Here is a 10,563-nt window from a genome sequence, read left to right as displayed (position 1 = left end):
ATGTCCAGCCAGACTGTGGCATTTGGTGGCTCACACAGGGAACGACTAAGGGTAAGTGATAAGGTAAACTGCTCGCCTCTGAGGGCAGGGTGAAAGGTTGGGTCGCCATTTTAAGATTCTTGTTTTGTTTTGCTTTACTTTTGTTTTAAGTTGCCTTTCCCTGGAGTTGTGTAAGATGGAAGAAAAACTGCTCACATCTGAGGAACAGATAGGGAGAAAGGATGGATGGATATTTCAGGAGGATAGAAAGGCTATAATGATTTTCTGTTGTTCCACTTTTGTTTCATTCTGTTTCAGTTTTGTTTGGCATTATCTTCTTTGCTTGTATAATAGGTATAGTAGAAATATTCAAGTAAAAGAGAAGGTCTCTCTAGCTAGTCAGTCAGAGAAATAAAGTGTAGAGAAGAAAAAGCCATCAAGGGGAAAGTTACAATAGAAGACTGCTACTAACACCTTTCTATAACCAGAGGACATAAAAGTCCAACCAAAAAGGCCACCTCCATATGCTGAAAGGCCCCCAACTCCCGCAGTTGATATTTGAGATCCTGAGACAGGATCTCAAATATTAACATGCCCTGTATTTGAGGCAGGAGGGCAACAAATTCACAATGCTTTAAATTTCAAAACAGTGAGGAAGCTAAAAGAGGCTATAACATCCTATGGTCCACAAGCACCTTTCATTGTAAGCATGGTCGAATCCATTAACAACTTGAACATGATGCCAGCATGTTGAGCTAATATGTGTAAAACTGTGCTAAATGAAGGACAATACCTCTTATGAAAGGTTTCCAATGAGGAATTTTGCAAGGAGATGGCTAGGCAAAATGCAGCAGCTGGTTATCCACTGAGAAATCTAGATATGTTGTTAGGAAAGGGACCTTATGAGGATCAGCAGCAACAAATTGCATATGATCCTGGTGCATACACACAAATTGCTGCAGATGGGCTTAGGGCCTGGAAGACTTTACAAGGACATGGAGGTTTACAAGGTTAATTATCTAAGGTAATACAAGGAGCTAATAAATCTTACACAAAATTTGTAGATAGACTGATTCATCAGCTGCCAGAGTTTTGGGGAATATAGAACAAGCAATGCCATTAATAAAACAACTGGCTTATGAACAAGTGAATCATTGGCACAGAGAAGACATTAGACCGTGGAAACATAAAGATTTAAACACATATATTAAATTATGTAGAGACATTGATGAACAAGAGCAAGTTGTGGCAGCTGCAGTAAAACAGGCTACAGATGTCAGAGATATAAATGAACAAGGGAAAATCATAGCACGTTCAGTAAAACAGGCTTTAGATGGCAGGCCAAGAACATGCTACAATTGTGAACAAACAGGACATTTTAAAAGAAATTGCCCCATACGAGGAGGGTTTTAAAAAGATAGGTATCAAAGGAATAGAATACTGGGTATTTGCCCACGATGCGTACATAGAGACATTGGGCTAATAAATGCCATTCTCAAACCACCATAGAGGGTACTCCATTATCAAAAAACGAACAAGGACCAGGTATTTATTCACAACATCGTGGAGAAAGGCATCAGGCTTTATTGGCAAAAAATGGACAGGGGGTGGGGGCAATGCTCTGGGACCCAAGACCATAAATATACAGAGCACTGAAAGAAGCAAGCAACCCCATCATTGTAGTTTGCAGGACAAAGTGTCCATTAACTCCCTCATCAGACAAATCAGAAAGAGTGCAGGGTTGGACATCTGTGCCTCAACCAGAACAGTACTAACTCCAGAGATGGGAGTTCAAATCATTCCCACAGGAGTAAAAGGACCTCTTCCCAAAGGAACAGTAGGCTTATTATTGGGATGCAGCTCCTCTACTCTAAAAGGACTTATGATAAGTTCTGGGGTAATTGATCCCGATTATGAAGGTGAAGTAAAAATTATAGCCAGTTCTCCAAAGGGTATATCAGTAATTTCACCAGCAGATAGAATAGCACAGTTACTAATAACAGCCAGTCTACATGATAAATTTTCCAGTTGTACTGTAGAAAGAGGTTCCAAGGGATTAGGCTCCACAGGTATAGATTGGGCTATGCTTTCTTATTTTAGATTCTCACCCCATGCTAAAACTAAACATTAAAGGACATGAATTTAATGGGCTACTGGATACAGGGGCAGAACTTAGCATCAACTCTCATGAAGAATGGTCAAACATTGGCCATTACAACAAGCCACTCAAATGCTTCAAGGCCTAGGAGTGGTGACTAATCCTCATAGAAGTGCAATGGTATTAGATTGGAAGGGTCTTGAAGAATGTGAAGGAACTATACAGCCATGTGTATTGGATCATCTTCCTGTAAATGTATGGATACGAGATGCCCTAGATCAATTAGATTTGACATTAACAAATAACATCAACCAAAATGCACCTAATGACTAGACAAGGTTTTAGGAAAGGAAAAAGTAAAAAAAAAAAAAAAAAAAAAAAAAAAAAAAAAAAAAAAAAAAAAAACTAGAACAAGGTATTGCAACACGAATACAAATAGATCAAGGATCGGTCAGACATGGGTTGGATTTTCAGAAAGGGCCACTGAGACAATAAAAATATCTGGGAAATCAGAAATACCAGTATGGGTTCCTCAGTGGCCCCTGACTAAAGAAAGGATACAAGCAGCCAATGACCTGGTCAAACAACAGTTAGCAGAAAGACATATTCAAAATTCTGTATCTCCACATAATACTCCCATTTTTGTCATCAAAAAGAAATCTGGTACTTGGAGATTCTTGCATAATTTAAGAGCAATTAATAATGAGATGGTTATTATGGGACCTGCTCAATCATGGATTCCTCAATTGTCTGTTTTGCCAAAAACATGGTATGTTTCAGTTATAGATATTAAAGATTGCTTTTTTTTAATTCCAATTCATTCTGAGGACAGTCCACATTTTGCATCTACTATCCCTGCCCTGAATCATGAAGTTCCTGATCAGAGATATGAATCAAAAGTACTCCCTCAAGGGAGGGCTAACAGCCCAACTATGTGTCAAATTTATGTTATCAAAGTAATCCAGCCACTTAGAAAGCAAAATCCTGAACAACCAATATTTCACTATAGGGTTGATGTATTATTAGCACACAAAGATAAAAACACAATGCTAGAATGCTATGGCAAACTTACAAACTTATTAAAAAATTATAATCTAGAGATAGTAATAGATATAGAAAAATTAAATTTTCAAATTAATTATTTATGAGTTCTATGATCTTCAACCATGGTCTGTCAACCAAAAACTCAAATACGAGTAGATCAAGTCAAATCACTTAATGACTATAAAAAGTTATTAGGAGACATAAATTATATAAGGCCTTATCTAGTTACACCAACAGGAGAGTTGGGACCTTTTTTTTTAATATCCTAAAAGGTGCATCACCCCAATATTAACACCTGAAGAAAGAAAGACCTTAAAAATTATTGAAACATATATGGAAAATATGCATTTGGATACAATTGATATAAGTATTATTATTTATTATTTATTATTATTTATTGTACTAACAACAAAACATATTCCTAAAAGAGTATTTTGGGAACAAGTTCCATTATTATGGATACATTTATCTTATTCTCCTAACACTAATCTTACGAGGTATACTGAGGCTATAGGACAATTAATACTCAAAGAAATAAAAGCAACAAAGGGAGAATTTGGAATTTCTCTTAATAAAATTATTACTCCATATACAATGAATCAAATTAATGAGTTAGCTAATGAGTTAAATACTTGGGCAATAATCATGTGCAAATCTAATGTTTCATTTGATTACAACTTACAATCTAATCTTTTATTTTCTTTTTGGTCATTGCATCCTGTAATTTTTCCAAAATTCACAAGAAAAACACCTATAATGAATGCTCCAAATATATTCACTGATGGGTCAAATAATGATACAGCAGCAATAGTTACACCTGATCAAACTTTTACATTTTTAGTACCCAAACAATTAGCTCAAAAGGTAGAGCTTAATGCAGTATTACAAGCTTTGGTGATGTTTAAAGATTCTGTATTTAATTTATTTTCCGATAGTCAGTATATAGTAAATGCTATAGTATCCCTTGAAGATGCTGGTAGCATTTCCCGTTCCTCTAACGTTTTCTCTTTGCTTTCCTCTATACAAAGCCTAATCTGGAACAGAAAATATCTGTTCTTTATAGGACATATCAGGGCACATACAGGATCGCCTGGAGCCCTTAGTTTGGGCAATGATTTAGCAGATAAAACTATACATGACATACATATTTTCTCTACACTAGAAGAAGCTACAAATTTTTATAAAATGTTCCACGTCAATGCTAATACTTTACAAAAGAATTTTAAAATAACTAAGAAACAAGCTAGAAAAATAATAAAACAATGTCAAAATTGTGTGATAATTTTACCACAAGTTAATCTTGGAGTCAATCCTAGAGGACTAATACCTAACCATATTTGACAAATGGTCATCACACACTTGCCAGAATTTGGAAATTTAAAATATTTTCATGTTGCAGTTGATACTTTTTTCAGATTTTTGATGGGCTCCCCTCATGCCAGAGAAAAAACTAAATATATTAAAGCTCATTGCTTACAAAATTCTGCCACTGTGGGCATTTCAAAACAGTTAAAAACAGATAATGCCCCTGGTTATCTTTCTACCTCTTTTAAACAATTTTGCTCATGAGTTGGCATTACTCATATAACAGGAATCCCATACAATCCACAGGCATAGTTGAAAGAGCTCATCAAACTATAACAAAAAGAGGGAATTGGGAAGGGGTGTATATTCCCCAAAGATAAACTTAAAATAACCCTTTATACTCTAAACTTTTTAAATTTGGAGTTATCAGGGCTTAGTTCTGTGAAAAGGCATATGTGTTCAGAAAATGTACATAAGCCCAAGGTACTTTGAAAGGATATTCTAACAGGACAATGGAAAAGTCCTGACCCAGGAATTGTCTGGAGTTGGCGGTCTGTTTTTGTGTTTCCACAGGAAGAACATCAGCAGATTGGAATTCTAGAGACATTAACTAAGGGCCTGAACTAGTGATTGTCTGTTATCGGGGGTCTGTTCATATGTTTACACAGGGAGAACAGCAGCCGATTTGGATTCCAGAAAGATTAACTAAAGCGATTTCTACAGACCAAAATGAGGATGATTTGGCTCAAATCCATAACAACTGATATCCAAATCTCCAGTTTGGCTATTCTTAAATCTGTGACAGAACCAGGATGCTTTTTTTAAGATCCATTTTTTTATTACCCTTTCCCACATAATGAAGTTCTGTTTTGTTTTTTGAGGTCATCAAAAAATGGATCCAATTATTTATTTTTTATTCACGTGATTTAAATGGTTTAATTTAAATTGGGTATACAGCTGTTGAGGATTGTTTTAATATGTGAAGAAAAAAAGGTTAACAAATCTGTTTTTTTTACTTTCACCTTTCCTTTCCATTATATTTAATAATTCTGTTCAAGATAATGTAAATTGTTCAGAAAATAGTTTTATTTTAGTGCTTTCTGAAATGTTATGTAACTTTTTTCTTTAACCATTATTTCCAGAATTCCTATCTTCATTCCAGTGATGGTGAAGACAAAGATAAAACCAATCTACACCTTCTGCAATAGCCATCACTGAACTGCTTGACAAACTTGCCTGGAGTATGTTTCACTTGTATCTGTTGTGAACTCACTTGTATACATTGTGAACTATCTGTTGGTGCAGCAACTTGTGGTAGTGTTGGGGTATTTTTGCTGATGGTGTCATCGATGACACCATCAGTTTTTCCAAAAGGAGCCATCAATTGGCTTGATGAATCCTCCTCCCTTCTGCTTGTGATGGTCTTTCAGCTAAAATTTGGGGGCCAACAGAGGTGAGGCAAAGAACGTCACCCCCCTGCTGGTACAAAGACCTATCCACGGGTGTGGCTGTGTATTGGACTGGTAGTCAATGACGGGTAAGATACAATTGCAATTGTACGAACCTAAGCCAGGAGGCTGACGCCTTGAGGTCAGCTCTTCCGATGATGTGTAAGAACCATATGTAGTATTGAACAACCTAAGGCAGGCATGGTCCCTAAGCCACATGCTTTTTGTTTAAACAGAGAGGGAAAGATGTTGAGAGCCACAGACGAAAGGGGCCCCTGCAAACTTACAGCTGCCAGCAAACGTTCAGCAGCCAGCATACTTCCAGCTGCCAGCTGATGGCTGGCTCACAGTGGCCCCAGCAAACTTCTAGCTGCCAAATGATTGGCTTCTCTGCAGTGATGCTCATTGGGCTGTTTCCTCATCCTTTCAGACCACGGAGCTGTTCATTGTGGGACTTATTTGGCTCTGCCCATGTGACCCAGCTAATCAGCCTCAATGGCAGAAGGAGTGGGGGAGTTTGAGAGGCTTGTGGGATGCTGGTGGTGGCAGTTGGGCTCTGAAGTTTTTTTCTGAGGAGCTGTGTGGTTTGGTGTGTGTGTTTTCTAAAAATAAAGTTCATTTCTTTTGACAAGTGGCACTTGAATTGTGCCCAGCAAGATTGTGGCAATGTGGGAAGTAATCCCTTCTATCAGCACATCCTTCCCCTGGCTTCATCTCATATGATGTCCCAGAATGTTGCTCATTACCCATCAGGCAACCCTGGACTCTTTCCATCACTGAGATACTGTGTGGTGGCCTGCTGACTAATCCCAGTGGCTGTTGGCTCATTTACTTATTGATATATTTCAGTTTTTCATGATCAGCTCACCAAAATAGTAACCTTTTCATTGTCTATTGTCATACTAAAAAGATTTGGTATAATTGGAAATAATGAATAACTCAAATAATTCCATTCTGACTTAATTTCCTTTTTGAGTATTTACTGGGCAACCAATAAGAAAGAAATTTATCCAAAGAAAATTAAAAAAATAAAAAGAAAAAGAAAGATAACACGAAAAATCCATTTTTTTCAATTTTGTTAAAATGAAAATAATTAATTTTTGAGTTACAGGAACTTAAATAAAGATGCAAGCTCTGAGGAAGGAGCAGAGATAACAGCTGACTCATTATCTCTCTGATTTAGACTCACAAAGCCAAGGCCATGGCTCCTGGACAGCTCTGAAGATCTTCTGAAGGACACCCAGAGCAAGGAAGAGGCCAGTAGAGCATCACAGATGTCTGCAGAGAAAAGAAACATATGAAGGTTAGCACACTGGGAGAAGCTCTCCTTTCTCCTCTTTCTTCCTTCTTTCTTTTCTTTTTTAATTAAGACTTTAGAATTTGCACAATCATGGTCATAAGTATATTAGTCTATGCCTGACAACAGACAAATAAAGAAAATAAATGCAATAGTTTCCAGCCTATGTCATTATCCTATTATTATTATTTCCATCATGGCCAAGTCAAAGCCTTCAGTGTGATGAAACTGGAAGGCATGCAATCACTCACCATGGAACACTTCCATCTCACAGACACAGAAGACACATAAACAGCCTGAAGTGCAGGGACAATAGCAAGACACCACAAAAATGTAAAAAAAGGTGAGTTTTGATCATTTATTACCTGTATTTATAATATGATTGGTTTAGTTTCACATATTCATAATTTAATTTTACCTTTTTATTTTCTAATTTTCCCCAGATTCTATCAAGAATACTTTTATTATACAGGTATCACATGCATACTTTGCTTTCAGGAATACTTACATGCAGAGTGTTCAATTATAAACCTCCATTTCATCCATATCAAAAATAACACACATTCACCTTACAGTGAATGAGCCTCACAGGAACAAGATGTGAAGTTATTGCTTTCTGAATAGAGAGCCCCAATTAAACAGAATCTTCCAAACAAGAAACAAATCTCTGTATCTTCTTAATTCTTCATATCCTGTGTACAGATAAATAAAATTGAAATACATGTTATGAATTATCACACCACCATTAAAGTTAATATTAAAATAGAATCCTATTACTCAAAAAATTGTAAGAAGTGCATCAGTATTTACAGATCCCTTTAAACTATGCATAAATAAATTTTGTACACTCAGCACACTGTTTCTCAAAATACAGAGCCATCACAGGGGCTTGAGGGGTGAAAGACAGCAGCAGACACTTAGTGCCCACCGTTTTCAAGTTGACTTGAAAAATAAAGATCTTAAATAATTATGCAAACAAAACTTTCAGTTCCTTACAGGAACGTGTCATTCCAAAGAGTCACCCATTTAAAGAGTTAACTTTCAAAGATAAAGAAAAAAGAGACAAAAGAAAAATGAAATTTCAACAGGAATTGTTTCTACAATTTTTTGCATCAACATAGAACCTGCACACTGGCAGGAGAGCACATGGTACCTTTGCCTCTTCCTGGACGGCACCATCACTGAAGTAGCTAAATAATCTGAATATCATCAATCTGAACTTTTAACAGCTAGGCACATGATTTCTTGTCTGCCGCAGGGAACTTATGAGAAGGTTCTAAAACTCTGTAGCACTATTTTCAGAGGAAGGAGAGATGGGATTCCAAAAAAATAAATGCTGAACAAGTAAAAACAAAACAAAAACCATACTTGTCACCTTGGGATCATGTATTCAAGGACAGACACTGCAGTGCTTGAGAAGCTGCAGGGATCCTGGAGGCCAGGCCAAGATCCTGCATGCCTCAAGTGACAGAGGACTTCGGATATTTGGGTAAGACAGGTTGGAAACTCCTCCTCCAGCAAGAGTGCCTACAGTCTGTCCCAGTGGAGATGGATTTCTCCATCCTTTTTCTTCTCACCCTGTGCTCACCTCCATTTTACTACCTGTGCTTCTCCATTTTCTCCAGGGTTTTATTAGAATCTGCTGGACTCTGGTCTCCGGGGTTCATATAGGATTTGTCTATAACAATCAGGGCTTCTTTGATGGAGTTATGCACCCCAGACACAGGGATGCAGATCACCTGCCTGCTGAAGTCATGGGTAATCAGGCTAAAATGAGACAAGTGGTTGTGTTCGTAGGTGTCTAAGAACTGGGAGGGCCTATTGTTGCCATTGGGTGTTTGGTCTTAATTGAGGGGGTTTGTGAGTTGTTTACACACTTGCTGAGCCACCCAAAACATTACTCTTCCTTGTTACCATCTTGGTTTACCCTCCTAGGTGAGGCCTGTTTAAATATTTGGCCACTGGTTTACTAGGAAACTTAAGTTTACAGCCATATGCAAAGTAAAAAGCCAAGTGAACAGCTTTTTTTTCCACCAAGGATGTCAATAGGTCATAAGAGCAGCTTTCCATCTTCCAGCTGGAAGATTCAGCCCAGTCTCGTCCAACTTTTCCCACAACAATCAGCCATATTTGGACTTTGCTCTCCTGAGAACACCTTCCAGCAGTGAGGCATTTAGGCATTAAGGTGACAATTGCCTCTGCACTTCAGCCACAGTAACTTATATTTGGACGTGGAGCTGAAGAGAGACAGTCTTCTCAGAACCGAGCAGGAGACTTCATGGGTTTCATCAGGGATACAACCCAGTCTTTCTGACAGGGGTTTCTTGGCCATGGAAAATGGGACTTTTGCAGACTACAGACTGATCAGGCCCAAGCAGGTGTGGGTTGACATTCTGCACCTCTTCCATCTGGTGAGTCATGTCATGTAGCCCCAGGTTCTTTGTCAGGCCTGCAGTGTCCAGGGCATGCTGTGGGGTAACAGTAGGTCTGAGTAGCTATAAGCATCCCCGAGGGCACCCACAGCACCTCCCTGTACCCTAGAGGGTTGGGGAAGCAGGCCAGCCAGTTACCCTAGGTCATAGGGATGGTGGTCTCTTCCTTGCTATGGTGGCCAGGCCAGGAATGTTGCTGGCTGCTGGTGGCCACAGGCTGGTGCAGGGGGCTAATGGCTGCAGCATAGGCTTCGCTAAGATGTGAGTAGAGATCCACCAACTGAGCGTAAGCCAACTGCTGGTAGGATGGTGGAAAGTAGGGTAGTGACTGGTATTCAGGGACTCTAGTGTGGGACAGCAGCCAGGCAGATATCTGTAGATATCTGTAGATGGGAGATGCACAGGTGGGGGCGCAGATGATTCCTCAGAGCCCTGCAAGAACATCTGGGCTCTGGGTTCCCAGGGCATTCAGAATCAACCTCTCACGACATCTGGCCCCAAGCCAGATAAGTCCAAGCCTGTGTTTCAGAGGTAAGTCAGCTAGCAGGAAACACTGTGCAGAACATGCTCAGCCCCAAATGTTGAAGTTATAATTTAATTTTAAATAATGACTATAGTTTAACACTAATTTGTAAAACTCATTAAAAGTTAATGGTTGGCTATTGCTAACTGCTGAAAATTGGTACTACCACATGACTCAATAGGGACATATTAGAAGCATTTTCTTTAAAATCAGGAAAAGAACTCATTGATATCACTGGTTCTGTTATCATTGTACCAAAAGTCCTATCAGTAAACAGAAGAAAATTTAAAAATGAATACCATGTTAACTGGAAAGAAAAAGCAAAAGTTAGAACTTTCAGATGATGTGACTTCATAGATATAAAATTTAAAAAAATGATCTCTTAGATATTAGCTCAATATTCAAAAACTAATGCTATATGGGAACACTAGCTATAC

At 38.3% G+C, this 10,563-nt stretch overlaps 1 pseudogene; it reads right to left on the bottom strand.

The window, feature by feature from the left end:
- Nucleotides 1-8,769: 8,769 nt before the first annotated feature.
- On the bottom strand, nt 8,770-10,094 carry LOC143639817 (transcription factor AP-2 gamma pseudogene; annotated as a pseudogene).
- Between the last annotated feature and the right edge of the window lie 469 nt (nt 10,095-10,563).

Source organism: Callospermophilus lateralis, chromosome Y (genome assembly GCF_048772815.1).
Source record: "Callospermophilus lateralis isolate mCalLat2 chromosome Y, mCalLat2.hap1, whole genome shotgun sequence".
NCBI lineage: Eukaryota > Metazoa > Chordata > Mammalia > Rodentia > Sciuridae > Callospermophilus > Callospermophilus lateralis.
Note: the sequence above shows the minus strand (reverse complement) of the source record. Positions and strands in the feature narration are given on the sequence as shown.